Here is a 21,665-nt window from a genome sequence, read left to right as displayed (position 1 = left end):
TGAACTAGTTATTGAACTACTACATAAAAACAGCATAGGTAATGCATGTCCAAGTAGATTCCTTATTTAAGTTGACCTCATCTCCTTCACTCCCCCTGCTTCTCCCCAGCCGCTGCCTCCCCACAGCACCCCAGCTCTCCTCCTGATCTCTGACTGCGACAGGGTCCCCATCAGATCACAGCAAAGCTCAGCAGCTCTGTACCGAACTGGAGACTTGGGTTTACATGGCTGCCTCTGGAAGGGGAATTGCTCAGGAGCACCCTTCATTTCCAACAGCATCACTGCTCCTTGGGCAGAAGACCAGCCTTGGAGGGCTCAAGACAAATGCTGCTGCACGTGGCGGGGAGATGATGACAGGCTTTGGCGGTAGTCCCAGGTGCACAGTACGAGGTTGCTTGAGGAAGTGGAGATGCATCCCTAAGTGAATGCCTCTGTTTTCCATTCCTCTCCAGTGTACATCACTCACTCCACAATTTCTGATTTCCTTGTCAAAGATTTAAAGCCATATCTGTATGATGTGGTGGAAAAGCCATGAAATAAGACATCTCTGCTGAATAATTTGGTACAGATTTTTGAGTACAAATGACACAAAGAGGAGAAAGATCTTCCATTAGATGTATTGGTAGTTTCCTCTGAAAGCACTAGCAGTTGTGTATGCATTTATGTGTTGTCTTAAAGGCAGGAAAGGCAAATTTAACTAATTCCATCAGAAATTTCTTAAAGTTCATTAAAAGGCAGAGCCCAGAGCCTATAGGTTTCTTAAAGTATCAGTGTCCTTCCGCAGAGTAAAATGCAATGATACATACAAACAAAGCTGACCCTGCTAAGATTGAAGTTGTTGCATGTGCAGTCTCAGACTTCTTTGCCTCTTTTTACTGCTATGTAACTTATGCCTAAGGGACATTTAAAGGGAATGTAAGATGCTGATTCCCACCAGAGAGAAGAAAAGATGTTCAAAGAAAAATTAAAGCGTAGAGCTTGCAGCCACAAAATGGCATTGTTAGGGAAATCATGGCAAATTTTAAACAGAAATTAATTCTTAGAGAGAGATTGAAAGTTGTGGTAATTTTGTTCCAATGGCATGTTATGAGCCCAACATAAAAACTTCTTGCGTATATGTAACAGTTTCAGTGCTTGTGGATAGATTAGTATGTTCTGGTGTTTTCAAAACAACCTGCCCACAAGTGTTATGACAAATATTATCATTACGGAGATTATAAAGAGGTCTTTCCCTATTCTGTTGTATTTCACCAGATGAAAGATTTTATTCCCAAAGAATGACAAGTGTAGAACAATTTCTGTTTAAAATTAATAAATTCTCTGTTGCTCATCAGAACGCCAGGTAGGCATTTTTTTACTTCATCCCCCCAGAGGATAAACGGTGGAGGATAAATGTAATTCATTTCAACTTTTCTTTTTTTCACTAGTTCTTTGTTCCTTTCTACTTGTCCATTCCTTCTTATATTTTACATTGGAGAAGAAAAAAAAACTTCTGAATGTTAAGGCAGAATATAATTATGTGAGAACAGTAATAAAAAAACTCTTTTTAAAAGAATATATTTATTTTTATATGTCCAGAAGTGATGGAAGATCTTGTCATAGACTTCAGAACTCTTCCCTTTACTAGTTTTTAGAAGATAATGCTAGACAACTGGCTTCAGGTGGTCCTCCTTGAGCAAGGAGCTTGAACCAGATGACCTCCAGAGGTCCCTTCCAACCTTAACAATCCTGATTCTATGAATAGATCTCCATGAAGTGTTTTATTATCTAGGAAAAAGTATTTCAGTGAAAAATTAAAAAAAAGTGTAATGTCCTAACCAGCCCAACTTTAGAGTGAGCTAGCACTAAAGATGTTTTAATGCAAAGTTGCCCTGTAAGTCTCATACTGATTTATTCCAGCTCTAACAAAAGCCTTTTGCAGCAAGTCAAGATTACTCAGTATTTTTAAAAGAAATTAGTAATCTCTGAAACATTCATTTTTTGGAAGTACCTTGTCATTCCACTCCCCCCATCCTTTTCCCTCCTTCTCCCCTAATCCTTTCTTCCCAGAAGAGAGCAACTACAATTAGTTAGAGTAATAATTTCTTATAGGCATCAATTAAAATCAGGATAACATGAATTGTGCTTTACATGCTTGCTATAGTAGTTGCTATAACTGACAATTAAGTTGCAGAAAATGGCAGTCCAGAGACTAAAACTAACGTAAGCATCACCTGTAAGCTCAGTTTGTTTAGTTTTCTTGGGGTTTTTGGTTTGAGGGATTTGTTTGGCCATTTAAAGAAAAATAAATGGTTCCTTTTAGCAACAGTCAATTCCCTTCTTTCTTGCTCCCTAGAATTAGCAAATCAGGGAGACAAATTCTCCCTCATCTTCCACTTCTGCTGGTCTCCAGCCTGGTTCCAGAACTAGTTTTGGGGAAAATCTAAAAAGAAATACTTAATTATTCTGTTGTAATAAAGACTGATTTAATTCTTCTGTGGTGAGCTGACAGGGACTTTATCCAAAGCATTTTAGGAGTCTTTGACAAGAGGACTCTTCTTCCGATTACCAGTAAAATTATGAAGAAATTTTTAAAAAGCTAGGATTTTAGCTAATCGTGTTTCAGGAGGTGAGGGAGTTGTTTGTTTTGTTTTGATTTCTTTTTCTGGTTAGGATAAGATAAGATACAAAGATTCAGAAAAGTCAAATTCTGTGATTAGTCACTTACCATGAGGTTTCACAAGCATCTGAATAGTTAAACCAATTTTAAAATGCACCAAATAATTGTTAGACACGTCCATGTTGGGGTGACCAGTTCCCAAGGTACGTGTGAGGTGGCCACTCAATGAAAACAAGAGTTCCAGTAAATGTGTTTTAAGAAAGAAAGATTGGAAAAAATAGAAACCAATCATTTTTCCTAAAAGTCCTGGATGAATTCAGAACACCTCTTGTTGAAAATGCTGATTAGTGGTTTTGTTCTTTTCAGAAACAACTTTCTAAGATGCACTTTCACTTCACTTGTAGCTGTCAGCTCAATTGTGCATCTGAAAAAGAAATTGTCATCCTGCTTTCCCCTGCACCCAGATAACTGTTGGGTGCAAGAATCAAATAATATAAGCACATAATTAAATTTATTTTGCTAACACCATGTATTTCACCTCTTAAGAAACTTGTGGCTCTCAGTAATAATCAAGTCATAAGTCTCAACACATCAATTGAATTGAATTAGATAACAAATATTGTAAAACATGTTAAAGAAAGAAATGTTGGAATCCAGGCTTTCGCATTTGTACAGAACTAGCTCCTTAACAAAGCCATAACTAGATAGAGGCAAACCAAACAATTTACAATAATTAAATTATAATAATTACTGTCCCCAAAAGTCATGAGATTACTGCTAAACTCTTCCAGAAATGGTGAGATGGAGAACATAAATTTAATCCTGATTCCTATCTTAGCTGTTAGTTTTAATGGACATTTAAGGTATTCTAATCCTTAGGAAAAAGATATCTTAATAAAATACAGGGAGGAGTTGAAAAGCAAGAATAGTATTCTGATAAATTGTAATTGACTGTGGATTTAATATGCTTTTTTCCTGGTGCTTCTACAATTTTCAAGCAATAATTGGAAAATAATGCTATCAAAAGATATAGGATTTAAAGTTTATTTTAAAAAGCTAGAAGCAAGCATCTTTCTCCCCTCCCTTGCAATATAAATAATTTGGTCCTGATTCTCTTTTACCTTACATAATCCCTTTTTCATATTCCTACTTTGCATTCTTGCAAAACAAGTGATGCTGGTGTACTAGTGTTTTATATTATTGATGCTAATTTCTTCCATCTATCGATAATGCTTGACAAAGTCAAATACCGATCAATTTTTTGTCAGAAATTCAGACCTGCACAACATAGCTGAAACAAAAAGTATTTCCATTTCTGAATATCACTACGGGACAGGATAGTAAGTGTATCATCACCTTAGTGATCTACTGTGACATGGCAGTCTTCTGCCTGATGCAGAATTTGTGCCCTTTTTCAGTTTCTGTCCATGGTGTGTGAAGAGAAATAGGATGGAGAGAAATAGGATGAATTGGAAATGGAAAATTATTGAACAGCATCCATGAAAAGCATTTTTGAGAGAAATATTTTGGTCTAGAATAGTTGATCAAAATCAATCTAATACACAATAGAAATTATAAAATATAATTTCAATAAGAAGAAAAAGACATAATTCTTCATGAAGTGGATTCAATGTAAAGTTGTCATCAAAGTTCATATGCTGTTCTGATGGGCACTGGTATATAAGGAATACTGGGTTTAGTGCATCCTTCTTGCACTGGAGTGCTGCTCTCCAACCCTTCCATGGACTCATGGTTATTCCAGTGTCTACTAGGCCACATCTGTATTAAGTTCACTTGCTGATCAGTTCACATCTTCAGCTCACCAGGCTTAGTAGCTGAAGCTAGTAGAGTCAACACCGGTGACACCTGTTCACACTGGCTTCTTGTTGTGAATACAATAGTTGTATTCACATTGCACTTTCACAGGGCTGAAATTCAACCCAACTGCTATCCTACACATCTTTACATTCATCTGTGACTGGCTTTTGTAAGCCTCAGACCTGACCTGAATCATCTGAACCACCTACTTCATGGCCTTTCAAAGTGCTGTATCCAAATCTGTCGTGCCTCAGATCAACAGCACTCACAGTCAGTGAGTGGCATTTTCATATATATTTGCTGAGATGATAGGGGTCAAGATTGTGGCTCTGGCCCATTCCATCCCACTCCAGGAGGAACAGAAGTCCTGGAGGAAACAGCCTTGCATTATCTGGACTGAAATATCTGTATAGTCCAGAAAACTAATAGGAAGTGCACAACTTCAGGAGTAGCAATTTAGCAAAATATGCCAGACACTGGCTTTCACAATAATGTTGACACAGTAATTTGGACTACCAAATGCCCAGACAGCACCTATTATTCTTCTGAATCTGTCTGCCAGTTGGTGAAGAATTGGTGTAGAGAGAAGTCTATGTCAAGCAACATCAAAACAGGGGTAAATGGTACCATTAGGCAGAGACTGTATCCATCGTGGTAACAATCAACAACATCACTAGATGAGTCTTTCCCAACTATCCAATGACCGAAATGGTGTTTATGTAATTATATATTGCCTGTGCAAAGGGATTTATGAATATTTGAATTTTAAATGTTGCCACTCAATCACAGCCCTTGATGGAATATAATGGATATTAATATAAGTTATGTTGAGTGTGTGGGTGCTGGACAAGTCACCAGACGTCCCCATCTGCCCTGAGCAATGTTGACACCCCCTTCCCTCTCTCAGACAGAAATGCTCACAGTGTCAGGAGACCAAAAGTTCATGGCTTTATCAGAAACCCCTTCTTGCTCCAAGTCATGTGTCCTACCCGGAAAACACTGGCTCACACTCTCCAGCTGGGCTTTTTATGAAAAAAAATTAAAATAATCACTTGCACAGCAGTGTCCCAAATGCCATATGCATTGTCACAGTCTGCTGCTTGCTACAGAACATTTGCTAGCCCAGCAGGAGCCATGCCATCAAAATTGGTGAACAGGGCACTTTGGGCCAACTTTGTCCAATCCAATGCTGTTCCAGCTCCCATGAGGGAAGTGCAGGCTGTGATATACTTATTCCTGCCTCATAAGGAGCCAATGTAAACTGTGAACATAAGTCAGAAGGACTGGGGTTACACCGTGTTTTCTCTCATGGTACACCCTAAAACAAACCTCTTTCCTCCCCACCTTCACAGTTCCTGGGCTAATTAGAAACTCAGTATGTGACCACAGAATTTTTTATATCAAGCTCACTCAGCAAGTTTTCCCTTCAAAGCTGAAATACATTCTTCTGAAGAACGAGGATTCTCTAGTGATGTTCCCCCCTTCCCCACACATGCTACCCACCAGGTTGTCTCTTTACTCCTTCTTTGTGTTACTCCCTTTACTCTTGCTTCTATTTACTGATATAATTACATTGTTGTTGACCTCTGTTTATCTTCATGGCAGCATCCCAGAAGAAATTTGCAAGTTTGCATTTGGTGAAATTTATCTTATTTGCGTTTGGAGATATCAGAGACATTCTATCTAGCTCTTGTTCTGTGCCAGCCTCCAAAGGAGCCTCATTCTCCTCCTCTCTTCTGCAGCAAGATTAGCCCTCCTGTCAGCACCAGAAGATGACTTCTATAAGTGCTAGCAAAACTCCTAGCACCAGCCAAGGTGTCGTGCCTAGGTATCCCCACCAAAGGGGATACCTAGGTCTTGAAATTTCTCGTTCTGCCCGGTCCAGAGGTGCTGGTAGCCCCTGGTGTTTTTCTGCTTCTTGAGTCATCTCATATTTTTGGTAGGCCAGGGCACTCCTTCTACTTAGAAAGTCTTTTGTGGTTTTTCATTGATCTCAGAAATACCGTCCACAAACCATCCAAACCAGAGGAGGAGGAATCTGGGTCTATCTGTTGGGACACATTGGTGCTTAATGGCTCACCCCCAGCATCTTGTGGGGAGGGGGAAAAGAGTCAGCACTGTGTCTGGACACAGTGCATGGCAGGATGCTGTGCTGGCTGCATCTGCCCAGTCGCTAGCTGTGCATCTCAAGCTATCACCAATACCCAGCCTATGTCCCTGTTTCCCTGTCAAGAAGACAAAGTTGACTTGATCCCAATTTAGCATAGAACATGAGCAAACATCAGCAGTGTGGGTGTCCACAGGGAGCCTGGGTTGGAGCACAGGCTCAGTCTTGAGCATCACGATGGTGAGCACAGCCTTTGGGATATACTTTAGACCTGTCATAAACCAGATGAGCCTTCAATGGGAATAGTGCCTGGGCCACCTGTGATGGATTAACTACCTTCCTGGCTAGCTCTTACAGGCCAGGTCTCTGCTGATGGATCAGAGCCAGCAGGGATGGTCCCAGTGCAACAGTGCTTATGATGGGGATTGGCTTGGATGAGTGGTGAGAAGGGCAAGGAAAGACATAAATCTGGACTGTGAGAGTGTGTTGTGGTTTGAATGAACAAAATGACACATTGGAGAAGGGGTCCGAGGACCGGTGGCTATAGCACAGAGCTGTTGGTGAGCTGGAGAAACAGGCCAGCGCACCTCCGGCTGTGGCGGGTGTTTGGGTGACTTGTGCTGGCCTGAAAACCTGCAACTGCCAGGTGCAGCTGTGTTCCTCCTGGTGTTGTGTTTCCTTCAGTCTGCCAGTTTGGGCTGCAGGGCTTCCATTTACGGGATTTTTTTTTCTTTCTCCTAGCCATGGGGGAGCTTATCAGATAAAAGAACTTGGTGGAATGACAAAGATTGATTAACAGTGAGGTGGAATGGGATTTTTATTTCTGCCTCCATAAACACCTGAGTGACAGTCAGCTGTGTGTGACTGTGGTCTTATCAATAACAGTTTATGTGAGATAGGCTTGAACTAAAACATTTTGTATTTAAACATCCAAATCTTTGGAGACTTGAATCTTAGCAATATTAGGTAAAGGAGTCAAACACTGTACTATTTCAGCATCAGGGAACAGCTGAAATAAAGAGGCAATGTTTCAGAGAGAGATGACAAATACTGTGCAACAAGATTTGGGGATATTCCGAGGAATAATTCCCCAGAAATTAAGGTCAATATGTGAGAGTTTGACTGAGAAATGTAAGAAGATGACAGAAGGCATATTTCAGATCTGATTGCTCTTTTTCTCATGCATCACTTTGTAATGGAGGATTAAGAGGTTTGTGATGAAATTACAACTGCTTTTAAAACCTGAACAAGAAAATGCCTCTCTGGGGTTTTGGGGAGATCTCTGCCTTTTAGCAACCAAGGCTCAAATTTTTGAATGCAACAGGTTCTCTATTATTATTATTGCAGAATAATAAACTGAGCCCTCACTGGGATCCAAATCCTGGTTTTCAGTCAAAGGCTTATGTAACAAGTAGGCTGCAGGTTTTGCAATTTGGGCTAAGTAGGACCTCTATGGGCAACAGTGTTTGTCACCTTTCATTACTATGGGCCATATGTAGGGATGAAGGGAGCCAAAAGAGACCATCTAGATGAGTGCCTCATGTTTAATCAGTTTTCTGGAGACCTTTCAGCCAACATGGCATATCAAGGATGAAATGGTCGATTGAGTGGTTAAACCTTGGAACAGGCTGCCCAGGGAAGTGGTTGAGTCACCATCCCTGGAAGTATTTAAAAGACGTGTAGATGAGTCGCTTAGGGACACGGTTTAGTGGGCATGGTGGTGTTGGGTCGACGGTTGGACTCGATGAACTTAGAGGTCTTTTCCAACCTTAATGATTTTATGATTCTAAATCCCTTGGTAGAATTTCTCCTTCCACTTTTGCCAGCAGAGCCTCTTGCTCATGATGGTCCACATTGCTCACAGACCTAATTGAGAAGCAAGGGCCTATTTACAGTGAAAAGGCCATCTCAGATCAGGCTGAAGGAAAATTTAAAAAGTCTATAACACCAGGTAGGAATTGGTCCACATCTTCTCTGTGCTGGATAACAAAGGAAGGACAAAATATATGTGTGTGTACCCATGCGGGTACTTGCACCAGAAGAAAACATCCCCTCTCCTGACAGTTTCCTATTTTGAAACCAGAAACTTATCTTGATCATTCTTTTTTATGCTATAAATAATCAGACCAGTTTTTCTTCTGAGCTCTGTATTAAGGGCCCTTCCACTCTGAACTTTTGCTGTGCAGTCTTCTGAATAAAACCCCCAGTATTTCTTATTTGCCTTTCTTTTTTCATCATGCCTTCCAGAGATAACCTGTGATTGCCACACAGAAAAAAAAAAAAAAAAAAAAATCAGTATTTTTTTTCCCCTTCACATTTCTCAATTGTTTTCCAATGGACAGTTAACCAGCTGCTTCAACAGGATTCATTTCTGACCACGTGGTTGCTCAGTGGGCCCTGACAGATATGACATTGCAATCCCCCTGTGTCAGTTTAGGATGCTGCAGCATCACAGCTGAGATGGCTCTTAACGGAAACTGTGTTAGTGCTATTAGAAGCTGGAATAAAAAGCACCAATGTGAGAGGCTAGAAGTGCTTAAAGGTGTGAAAGACAGGCAAGATCTGGCATGAATCTTAAGAAGGGTGTGAGAGCTGTAATGGAGAGGAAGGACTAGTATGTGAGGAAAACAAAAGATTGGGTAGAAAAAGGGAGAAAAAAGAAAACCAGGGAGGAATTCTCGCTCACAAGGTAGGGAGACTGAAATATACAGGGGGGAGAAAGATGAAGAAATTGCAACAATATTTGCTAGGCAGTCTTTTAACATTGTCATAAACAGATCATCTTCTGAAGATCCCATTCAGTAGTTTAGTCGATGCAACAACAGGGAAATGAGTCACCTGATTTTTTTCAAGAAAAAACATTCTGGTATTACGTAGACATTACTTTCTCTCTTGTAATTTTAATGCCGTTCAGCACAGAAGTACCTACTCTACAGAGGTTTTCTTTACTTGTTTTACCTCTTCTTACTAATTTTCTTGATTGTCTTTGATTCTTTCCATGGCTTTGCAGTTATAGTAGACCCTCAACATTTTTGTGGTGATGGCACACTGTCTGAAAAGTGATACAGTTTCATTTTGTGCTGGAGTGGGTGGCCATAGCAGTGGAGATGGTGGAGAATCTGGCTCTACTTCAGTGTCTAATACGTCAATAAAATAGATATGTATGGTTTGTTTTTATATATATATTTCACTAGTTTTTAACAAAATAATGCTCGATTCTTGGCTCTGCTGTAGTGTAACCTTGGGATAGTTCATGGGGTTTTTTCTTAATGAATTTGGAACAGTGCTTCCTTCCTCATGCTGGCTCTCTCATATGTATGTTTACAAAGGATGATATTAAAGCCTTTTAAATGTGTTACTATAACACTGAGCCCTGCGGAGTCCCCACTTTTAGCTGGGACCTGTTGGTGTCATCACAGAACAACTATTGCTAGTGTTGCACTGCAACAAGACTGTAGAGTGTTTAGGAATTAAGCTGAATTGGGGATCTAGACTCTATCTTTCTCACATACCTATTCTTATAAGGAAAGCGTAGTAACCTATTTTCAGGTTCCAATTTGTATTTTTTTTTAAATACTAGCTGTTCTTTGTCCGCATCTTAAGAACTGCTTCAGTCCTTCAGCTGTCCGAGTGGAGTAATCAGGATAACTTTCTTCATGTTGTTTCAGCAGCTGTGTTGAGACATTTTTGTTTCTAATACAGATACAAGCAGAATATAATTTATCTATTTATTTATTTTTACTTCAGACTATGTGGAATCAAAGACATTTTAGGGGGCAACTTCGGAGTCGCTTCAAGAAATATGCGGTTACTAGTCTAAAGTCTGTATGTATTTAGCCAGACTAACTTATAATAGTTTGAAAAATAATTGATAGATATTTTAGTACCCCTCTTGCTGACTGAAATTTAGTTGTATGCTAGTAAATTAAAAAATATCTGTCATAAAAGAGATGTAAAAAATATATTATTCTTAGTTGTGCTGCATGCATTGAAATAATTTTTACTGATTGGTAGACCCTTGGCAACCTCAGTGAGTTTGAAGATGACTTTTCCAATGGATTTGATGGAAATGCTTACACATGTTTGAATAAAACTGTGAATGAACCATCCTCTCGTAACTAAAAGTGATTACTTGGAAATGAGTTGAGACACACTAGGGAGAGGGATTCTTGTACGCATATTCATTCCATGAAAGTTCTATATGGAAACAAATTACCAGGAGCAGTTCCACTCAAGTTTTAATATATAGTAGTTTCTAAGTATCTTGGCTCCAAAAGCAAACTTAAATATTGCACTAGCAAAGATAGATAACAGAAAAAATGCTAGGAAGAATTGAATCTATGCAGAAAAAGAATAGTTTATTAGTGTTTACTGTACACACATGGAGGACAGAAGAGTTCGAATTACCCAGCCAGTAAAAGAGAAGATGAACACTAGACTGGAAGAAGGAAAATAAATCCTTCTGCAAGATAACTGCACAGAGGGTAGTGATTTCAAGGAAAATGAGTAATGTCTGGCCTTTAAGAGAGTGTAAAAATCTTGTGACCCTCGCTAAAGCTTGCTGAAATCAATGGATTTTCCTAGACAAAGGAAAGTAATGTAAATTTTTAACTTTCATAACAGATAATAAATAAAGCGTGTTCTGTTTGCATTGGCATGCTGGAGAAAAGTCTAAGGCACATTGGGGTGATTAATTAGTTTTTGTCCTTACTAATCCTATTCATATAGATGGAAAAATTAAGACAATTGTCTCGATTGCCTTAATTTTAAACTCAAAGTCCCACAAGAAAATCAGAGATGTTCAGAAATCTGTTCCTCATTCCCATTGGCTTCCAGCCCTGTGTTTGTAACCATAAGACCATCTAGAATAGTTATAATTCTGTAAAAGTGGACTTTCTACAATCAACATTTTATCCAGTTGAACAGTACATCACCGAGCATCTTGGGAAAAAAAAGAAAAAAATCAAGGAAAGGCTAAAATCTTTCCCTTTGTGGTTCTAATAATTCTTGCATGTTTTAAAATCACAATGTCCTCATTTCAGCTATTACTTTTTTGTTCTGCACAGGTAGAAATGGAAGATTTCCTATTTGCCTTAGTCATTCTGAGTGTCCAAAGAACTTGCTTGGACAAAAAGAGTTATGCTACCTGTAAGCAATTTATGGGGGGAAAAAAAAAAATTATGCGGGAAAATCTATAGCGACATACCATACTAAGTGCAATAGTCCTGCTGTATATCATTTAGCGGAAGCACTACACAGTTATGCTAAATAACAAAAATGTGCATATTCCTTATGCACTGATAAGGGGTGAAATGATTCACAGTAATTCATGAATCCACTATGAGCCTTTTCATTTTTAATGGACTCGGTATGCTTATTTCCCATGGCATAGTAAAGCTGCAGTAATGGGAGCAGCCTGCTGGCCTTTGCACACCTGATCGTAAAGACTGAACTTTGTTTGCTTTATGACTTCAGCTTCAGAAGTACCTTAGAGATTGTGATTGGAACTGATTGTAACCTCACATGAATAGGAGTATACCAGAGCAGCAGAAACCTGAAGAGTTCTGTTCTGTGACTCTTAAGTTCTTCTACTAACTGCAATTTCTGGATGTTCTGGTTTTGCTTTTCTGATTATACTGTTTTTAACATACTATTATGTGGTGGACATGTATGAAGAAATGTTACTTACTGAAATCTTAACTTTACACTCCTGCGTTCTGTAAAGGCTGGCTTCTCTCCCTCATGTTATCCTAGGTACATCTGTATCTGTTAGACGATCAACTGTAAAGTGATTTGAGGGAAACTGTGGAGAAAATGGATATGAAGTGATGAGTTTTCCCTGAGCCTAATCTTTTCCCAAGGGCATTTTAACGCTATTAATAGTGAGGCAGAAGATGCATTTAAATACAAAATATTTGGGCTTGGGACAGTCCAAACATTTGGGCGGTGCTGTAATAATTTCTTCTACAAGGAAGATTCTGCCTGTTGTCAGAATCACCTCCCGTGGCCAGCAGGTCGAGGGAGGGGATTCTGCCCCTCTGCTCTGCTCTGGTGAGACCCCACCTGGAGTACTGTGCCCAGCTCTGGAGCCCTCACCATAAGAAAGACACGGACCTGTTGGAGCGGGTCCAGAAGAGGGCCACGAAAATGATCAGGGGGATGGAACACCTCTCCTATGAGGACAGGCTGAGAGAGTTGGGGTTGTTCAGCCTAGAGAAGAGAAGGCTTTGGGGAGATCTTATTGCAGCCTGTCAGTACTTCAAGGGGGCTTCTAAAAAAGATGGCAGCAAACTTTTTAGCAGGGCCTGTTGTGACAGGACAAGGGGGAATGGCTTTAAACTAAAGGGGGGTAGATTTGGACTAGATATAAGGAAGACATTTTTTACGCTGAGGGTGGTGAAGCACTGGCGGAGGTTGCCCAGAGAGGTGGTGGATGCCCCATCCCTGGAAACATTCCAGGTCAGGTTGGACGGGGCTCTGAGCAACCTGATCTAGTTGAAGATGTTGCTGCCCACAGCAGGGGTGTTGGGCTGGATGACCTTTAGAGAGGTCCCTTCCAACCCGAACTTTTCTATGATTCTATGAATACTATTGACTTCTCAGATGCCAGTAAATATAAACAGTGAAGTTCTTGTTTAATCTTATGTGATGGATTCCAGCAGGCATACATGAAGCCTGGTAAAGCAATGAAACTGCCTATCAATACCCCTCAATTCAGAATGTTTGTTAGTACCACTTAGTGTTTATGTTATTATTGATTTCTTGGTAAAACAGCAGACTCAGAACAAAGGTACTATTTATATAAAACTCAGGTAGAAAATAGCTGTGTTTAGTTTAATATATCTTTTTGAAAACACCTGTTTAAAAAAAAGTAATGTTATTTTGAATATATTCTGAGAGCCAGAACTGAACAGACACTTTCAGTAAACTTCTTGGACATCAGAGTAATTTAAGGAATTGTTAAGCAGTTCAAGATGAATGAACTCACAAAAAGTGATGGAAAATGAAAAAAAATTATTTTCTGATGGAAAATTTTTGTTTGGAATGCAATTTGTTATTTTTTAAAAGCTACATGATTGTGTTTTTTAAAATAACATCTTAACATTCAAAGCGTGCTTAAAATGAAGGAATGATTAGTGCAATAAGCTAAAAAAAATGTTTCTCCTTTATAAAGAAAAATATTTTTGAACAGGGGAGGTCAGATTGAACTTACTTATTATTATGCAAAAACACATTGAAAACTCCCCTGTTTGTGGAGCTCTGGCCATTACCTAACAAAAGAACAGAGAAAAGAAGAGGGGTGGAACACAGAGAAAAAGGGTTGGGATTTAAGCACTTAATAGGAATTTAATTTTCTGGCCATCATGCAGAAGGTGGATGCCTAATGTTGAATTCTTTGGCTTTAAGTTATATGAACCAAATCTAAATCTATCTAATCTAAAAGAGCCCCTCCTCCATTCTTACTATTCTTTTTCTGCCATTATTTTCCATGAAATTTGCCTACCCAAAACTATACTGAAAGACAAGATTCAGATATTGTAGGTAAGGCTAGAGAAATTATTCCTGTCATTTAGCTAATCTGATTGATGATGAATTTTTCTATCCAATAACTTATTTGTGAATTGGTGCCTTCCTATTCACAGCTGAAATCCAGCTGTGTGCAAAAGACCTCACAGAAGCTTTATGTGTCACTTCCATCTCTGTTAAAATACATTTTGAGGACTCACGTGGGACTATCATGATGAATAGACCATGTTCTGGCCTGCTGCGCAGGGGTGAGTTTTATCCTTTCTGACTGGCTAAAACGATGCGAACCTTAAATAAAGCACATATTGACATTGTAAGACCCTATTAAGGTCTACAGTGTACCATGGTGATGAACCATGACCAAAGTACTCCCAGGGTTGTAATAATTCATTACTGAAATAGCTTCCTTCTAATGACTAAGGCTGACTGTGTCAAAGAGCTTGGACTCCTAACCCCAAGGCTTGTTATATAGCATTAAATAAATCTCACTTTCTGTTCATTTACCTGCTGTATCAAAGGTCATGAATCATAGCTGACATCAAGATTTCTATAGGTATCTTTTAAGGATCTCCCTCTGATTATGGGATGAATTTACTGTGAGGTAAGCCTGGGCTTGCACTCTCAAGGGGTGATAGGTACTCATGGATAGTACTGAGAAATACCTTCCCATTTCCGTGAACTATAAAGCCAGTTGTCCTATAACTGTTTTTTTGAATTTCTAATTCTTATTTTTATTTTTATTTTGGAGATAGATGAACTCTGTTGTTCTTTCAGGTGAACATCCCAACTACCAGGGAACAGAGTCATGCTTCCTCAGTGTATTTAAGGTCCATTGATCTTGAAGTTTTTCAAGCTCTGCCAGGAAGCAGCATGATGAGAAATTGAGGGTTCATCCTCCCTCAGGCACCACCACTGGATATTCCTTGGAGCTGAGGGAGGTGGGAGTTAGTCCCGTTTAATGAAGGAGAAAGTGGAAGGTCAATGTCTCCTACCCCGGGTCAGTGCTCTAACCACTGCATTGCAAGAGAAAAGCACTTCATAGAGCACTCAAACTGCTCTTCTAAATGGAAAGTGACAACCAGCACCTTATGAATATCTCAGGTTTTTCAGTGTATATTTGATAGACTCTGAAAATACCTTATTTTAGAAGCACTCTGAGCTTTCCCAGGACATCTGTCTTGAGAGAATCAAAGCCACCCTCACTAGCTTCTGTCCTGGTCCTGTAACAGCTCTTTCCTGCCTGCAAATAACCCTTCTGACCTCATTACAGTCATTGACAAAGTGAACTGCATGTAAACCATTGTGTATACAGCAAATGTAAACCTCCCTGACTAAACTACCACCATTTACCTTCGAAACAAACAAGCAAATAACTATCAAAGTTCTTAAACATTTACTTGTATTTCTCAGAATGGAATAATCTTCATGCAGAGAATCAGATGGCCCGTGGAAACCTATGCATGAAAATAAATAACCCTTTCTCCATCAGTATATTGCAATCATAAGGCCCAGTGACCACTGACTTTTGCCTATTTTCTTGAAATAAATCTTAAATTAGACTTGACCAAAGGTATTCAGTCTTTTATGAACTTCATTTCATGGGGCATAAGATTAATTTTTCTCAATTAATAAGTAATGAGAAATAATTAATTCAGATTTATAGAATACTTTTTACAAGATTTGTTACATGACATTTTAAAACAGATAAGAAGGTACAACACCAGGGTAAAGTAAAGAAATGGATAAAAGACTGGGGAAAATAGGATTAAACAGCAATTTTTCAACATGGCAAGGAGTTAACAATGAATGTCCCTGGCTTTTGCAGAGCTTAATCTATTTAGTAATTATCATCACAGGTGATGAGTGATGAGCTATAGAAAGGTGAAGGTGGTAGGAAGGTAGAAGAAGAAGAAAAAAATTATAGGGGAATACCTGACAAGAACAGTTATTTTACCATAAATATTTCTGATTTTTTTCAGAATTGCCTTGTCAAATGTAGACTAGATCAGTCTGGAAAAATGTCTGAAGAACTAGAGTGTCAAACAGTTGGCAACTGTTCTTTCCAATAAACCAGTAGTTAGAACATTCCATAAGGAGATGAAATACTCTAATTATTCTATTTACCTTACAGAAAGTGCAATAATGTGAATACTCTAACCGTCAGGCTTAAAGCGTATCTCAGCAAAAAGGTTAACTGTGGGAAGCTGAAGGGTAACACCTCCATTGACACCACCCCATCTTGTGTCAGGAAGCATGCTTTGATGTCTGCATTTCAGCTACCAGACTGCAACAGATTTAAATTCTCATCCTAGGAGCTTAAAAAGAAAAGTAGAACAGCATCCACAGGAGAATTCAAATCTGTGCACAAGGTTGTCTTGGTCTGCCTTATAACCAAATGGTTACAGCCATTTCAGTCTGTAGGCACAAAGGCCCCTTCTTCACATCTTCGTTGGGCACGCAATCTGCTGGGCTATTGGAGAGTGATGAGGCTGTTACCTCTCCCAGCAATTTTGAGTAGCTAATGCTTTATTGCTTTGACTCCTCAAACTATGTGAGCACCAGAGTATTTCACCTGAGGTTCAGTGAGAGTCTTGTCAAGTACAGTAACCTGCTCATCCTAGGTTTTCATTTTGGGAAGAAACAATGAAACATTTATATACTTGTTTAAATGCTAATCAGCTTTTGTTTGGCAGCCAGACCAAAATATTAATTATTCGTACAGCCTTAGTCAAGGACAAAGAGTTTGCTGATGAGCTTCAGAGGGACTTCATCTCACATAAATGGGTTATTTAATGGCAAATGAAATTCTGTGCTGAAAAAAAATCAAATAATAAAGCACAAGGAACTCTTAAATCACTTGTCAAACCTTGCAGCATTCAAGACTAACAGCAGTAGATGAAGAAAGGGACAAAAGTATCTCTGAAGACCTCTGCTTAAAGTTCAGCTGCAGTAAAAATGCAAGCATAATATTAGAATGCACAAAGAATGAGATTAAGATATTTCAGATCATATTATAGTGACTGTTGGTATTCTGCATAACGCCTAATCCTGTGTGATCTCATCTAATGTACTATGTGGCACTGGTGGAATATTCCTCCAGAAGGACAATTCAAAACAAGGAGAGATTAAAAAAATCAACAGGATTAATAAAGAACATAGAAAGCCTCCTCAGTGAAAAACAAGAAAAAACTTACGAGAGTGTCAAGAAAACAAATAAGAGTCAATTCATTAAAATGAACAAGTATAATGAATTTGGATTAGGAATATTTTTTTCTCTGACCCATGTTACAAAGAATAAAGAACATTACACGAGCCTACAAGGCACCTTTACACATTTTGTCAGAACTAGTAAAAAGAAATACATTTTTTCACCTAACAGTCAATTACATTTGGGATTTTTTTTCCATAGAAAGTTTGTTTAAGATACACAATTTCACAATATTCTCAAAGGAATGTGGACATTTAAATGGCTGCTCAGATTATCCAGATGCTGTCTGCAATAGCTTAGTTTTTAGAAGAGAGAGAATGAGTGATAAAGACTACTTGGAAGGACATATTTGTTCATAATTACCTACTGCAAGTTTTCAAGATTTTCTTATATGTAAGTCCTAAAGCTGGATGTAAGGCTGCAACAAAACACTCCTAGATCTCATTTTCCTGGTCTTGTTCAGACAGATTTTTCTCTCATATTCTAGTTTCTGAACTGTGGTGACTTTTACTTCTCTGAGAGTATAATCTAATTCCAACTCTTGCAGAATATCTCAATGATGTTTTGTGAAAGTAATTACCTACATTCTCAACTTTTCCATATTCAGTCTTTAAGAAAACCAGCTATGGCTCATTATATTCCTTTTCCTCCCTTATCTTCTCTGGAAATCTGAGGGAACTATTATTTTCACTGATACACATCTAACTGTTGGTCACATTGCAAATGAGCAGAAGATAACCACCGTCTATTAAGTGAATAGCTAATTTTCATGAAGACCTTGGTATACATAATATTCATTAGAGCATGCATAAATTGCACATTTACCTATCCAGAAGAGAAGAACTTCTTTAATAACAAAACAGTGAACAGACCTGAAATATAAATAATGATATAGAATGTGAACATCTGGAAGCATTTAATAGCCGGTGAGCTATCATTCCCTCCTATCATCAGAGATATAAGAATATTATAGCATCACCTTGCTCAGCTTCTACCATAAAATTAATTACCTTTGGATAGACCCCATTCAATTGCTCATAAAATTGATCTGACTTTCCAGCTTTTATAGTGACCTGTATGTCATCAACAAAAGTGCTTAGAATAAATAAGACTTTTTTCCATCTCTCTGATATAATCACAAAATTAAAACTAAACTGTTGTTCCAATGCATCTTGGCACAAGCAGTAGAATACATCAGAACAATATACATGCACAGGCTCTTTAACATTTCTCTGGTAGAAAGGACATATGAAGAGAAAGTTATTTAATATTCTGACAGTGTTGAGTCTCTAAGATACCACTCCATAAAGGCCAGCGTTCTGAAATAAATGATGTTGAGGAACTTGGTAAAGTTTTATGGATTAACTGTTATATTGAAATGGGCATTCTTAGCAATTTCACAGGATCATTCACATGGAAGAATGGAAGAATAGAATAGAATAGAATAGAATAGAATAGAATAGAATAGAATAGAATAGAATAGAATAGGACTAGACCATTTCAGTTGGAAGGGACCTACAACGATCATCCAGTCCAACTGCCTGACCACTTCAGGGCTGACCAAAAGTCAAAGCATGTTGTTAAGGGCATTGTCCAAATGCCTCTTAAACACTGACAGGCTTGGGGCATTGACCACCTCTCCAGGAAGCCTGTTCCAGTGCTTGACCACCCTCTTCGTAAAGAAATGCCTCCTAATGTCCAGTCTAAACCTCCCCGGCGTAGCTCTGAACCATTCCCACACGTCCTATCACTGGATCCCAGGGAGAAGAGCTCAGCACCTCCCTCCCCACTTCCCCTCCTCAGGAAGCTGTAGAGAGCAATGAGGTCGACCCTCAACCTCCTTTTCTTCAAACTAGACAAGCCCAAAGTCCTTATTCGCTCCTCATAGGACATGCCTTCCAGCCCTTTCACCAACTATATAGAATAATACATTCACCAGAATATATTGTCACACAAATAAATCTTCACTTTGAGCAGACTCCCAAAAAAGTGTGTATAGAATTGTTCTGGATAAGCAGTTTGTCCCCCAAAATTTTGAAAAATCAAAATATTCAAGAAATTTCCTCTGGGATGAGCTAAATTGTTTTGCTTAATCGCAGTGTAAAACATTAGATCTTATTTTAGCTTTCTAAAACATTTGGATATTTTAAAATGAAGTCAAAATCACTTCAAACTATTTTATTTAAAAGCAGATAAAAATGCCAAATAATTTTTTTCAGAATTTTTTGGAGGTTGTTTGATTTGTCTAAAAGAACTAATGGAAACTATTGTGAATCTTAAAACTGTCCATTGACTTTTCCTAATTATCTCATTATTTTCTTTCTCAAGATTATATAAGTAGGATTAGTCTTTGACTTATGTATTTAAATAGTCCATGTCTCTGATTTATTATCCTGGTTTTAAAGTACTTAAGCCCAAAATATTTTAATTTTGGTATATTTTAATCCAAACTACCTCCTTGTTAGGTGTCCTGGTTTCGGCAGGGATAGAGTTAATTTCCTTTCTAGTAGCTGGTACAGTGTTTTGGATTTAGGATGAGAACAAAGTTGATAACGCACCGATGTTTTAGTTGTTGCTAGGTAATGCTTACACTAGCCAAGGACTTTTCAGCTTCCCATGCTCTACCGACTGAGAAGGCTGGAGGTGCACAAGAAGCTGGGAGGGGGCACAGCCAGACTGGCCAAAGGGACATCCCATACCCTGTGACGTCATGCTCAGTACATAAACTGGGGAAAGCTGGCCGGGGGGGCCGCTGCTCGGGGACTGGCTGGGCATCGGTCGGCGGGTGGTGAGCAATTGTACTGTGCATCACTTGCTTTGTGTATTATTATTATTATTATCATATTATTATTATCATTTTATTTCCATTATTAAACTGTTTTTATCTCAACCCATGAGTTTTTCTCACTTGTGCTCTTCCAATTCTCTCCCCCATCCCACCGGGTGGGGGGGAGTGAGTGAGCAGCTGCGTGGTGCTTAGCTGCCGACTGAAATTAAACCACGACAGTCCTTTTTTGGCGCCCAACGTGGGGCTCGAAGGGTTTGAGATAATAACAGGTTAACCGGAGTGTATTAAAGAACTTATATCTGTTAGTAGTTGTGGGTCACAATGTTGGTTTCTCTGTTCTCGATATTGATTTGTATAATCTGCATCGCGCTCTTTTTCCTGCTGTACATGTTAAAGATTGGTGTTGGGTTTTGCAGTTTGCTGTGGTCTGCAGTGAATAGTAATGTCTCGCTTGTGAGGTTTGTTTTTAGAACATTGACCTTGACGTTTCTGTGGTATGTAAACTTCGCAATGAAGCCGTTACTGTACCACGGAGACCATTTCGTGGAGACAACTAGCAATTGCAGTAACTTTTCTGAGAGATTTTTACGGAGGAAATACAGAATGGCAGTGTCACTACCTTCTTCTATGATGTTTCCTCCTTCATTACAGTAACTTTTCAGTATTTTGAGCATCCTTGGGCAGTTAAGATACTTCTATTAATACTTCTTGGGAATACTGTTTCGGTTTTGTCTAAAGTTGGTAAGCAATTTAAGAATATCATCCAGAGATCTGCCCCAAGGCTGAATAATTATGAGTGGCAGGGTGTGTGGGACAAGATGGGCAAGTACCTAGGCCAATGGGCACCCCCAGTGTTTTGGAACTTCACCCCTGAGCAAGTGCAGAATCCTGAAAAGTTAGTAGAATATATGGACAAAGTATGCTGTCACCCTGGCAACTCCAGAGAGATGCAGATCAACGTGCTGGGGCCTGGCCCATGCCTACCGAGCCCTGTTCAACACCATTCAGTGCCCTCAAAGGGAAGGGAAGTTCTCTGGCTCTGACAGTAAAACGACACGCACTGCGGCCACTCAGACCCGGGCAACGCGCCCTGCGGCCACTCCAACCCCAGTGACATGCCGTGCAGCCACTCAGACCCCGGCAACAGGCCCTGAAGCCACTCCGACCCCAGCAACATGCACTGCAGCTACTCAGACGCCGGCAACAGGCCCTGCGGCCACTCAAACCCGGGCAACACGCACTACGGCCACTCCAACCCCGGCGACAGGCTCTGCAGCCACTCAGACCCCGGCAACATGCACTGCAGCCACTCCGACCACGGCGACAGGCCCTGCAGCCACTCTGACCCCGGCGACAGGCCCTGCGGCCACTCCAACCCGAGCGACATGCACTGCAGCCACTCCAACCCCGGCGACATGTATTGCAGCCACTCCAACCCCGGCAACAGGCCCTGCGGCCACTCAGACCCCGGTGACATGCACTTGCACTGCGGCCACTCCAACCCCAGCAACACGCCCTGTGGCTGAACCAAAGAACCAGCCTGTGCCGGTATCAGTCGCCCCTGTACACAAGAAGAAATTTTGGAAGCGGAAGCCAGCTCATTTAGTAAGGGAGGAAG

This window comes from Aptenodytes patagonicus, chromosome 2 (genome assembly GCF_965638725.1).
Source record: "Aptenodytes patagonicus chromosome 2, bAptPat1.pri.cur, whole genome shotgun sequence".
NCBI lineage: Eukaryota > Metazoa > Chordata > Aves > Sphenisciformes > Spheniscidae > Aptenodytes > Aptenodytes patagonicus.
The sequence above is the reverse complement of the archived record's forward strand: the minus strand, read 5'-3'. Positions refer to the sequence as shown.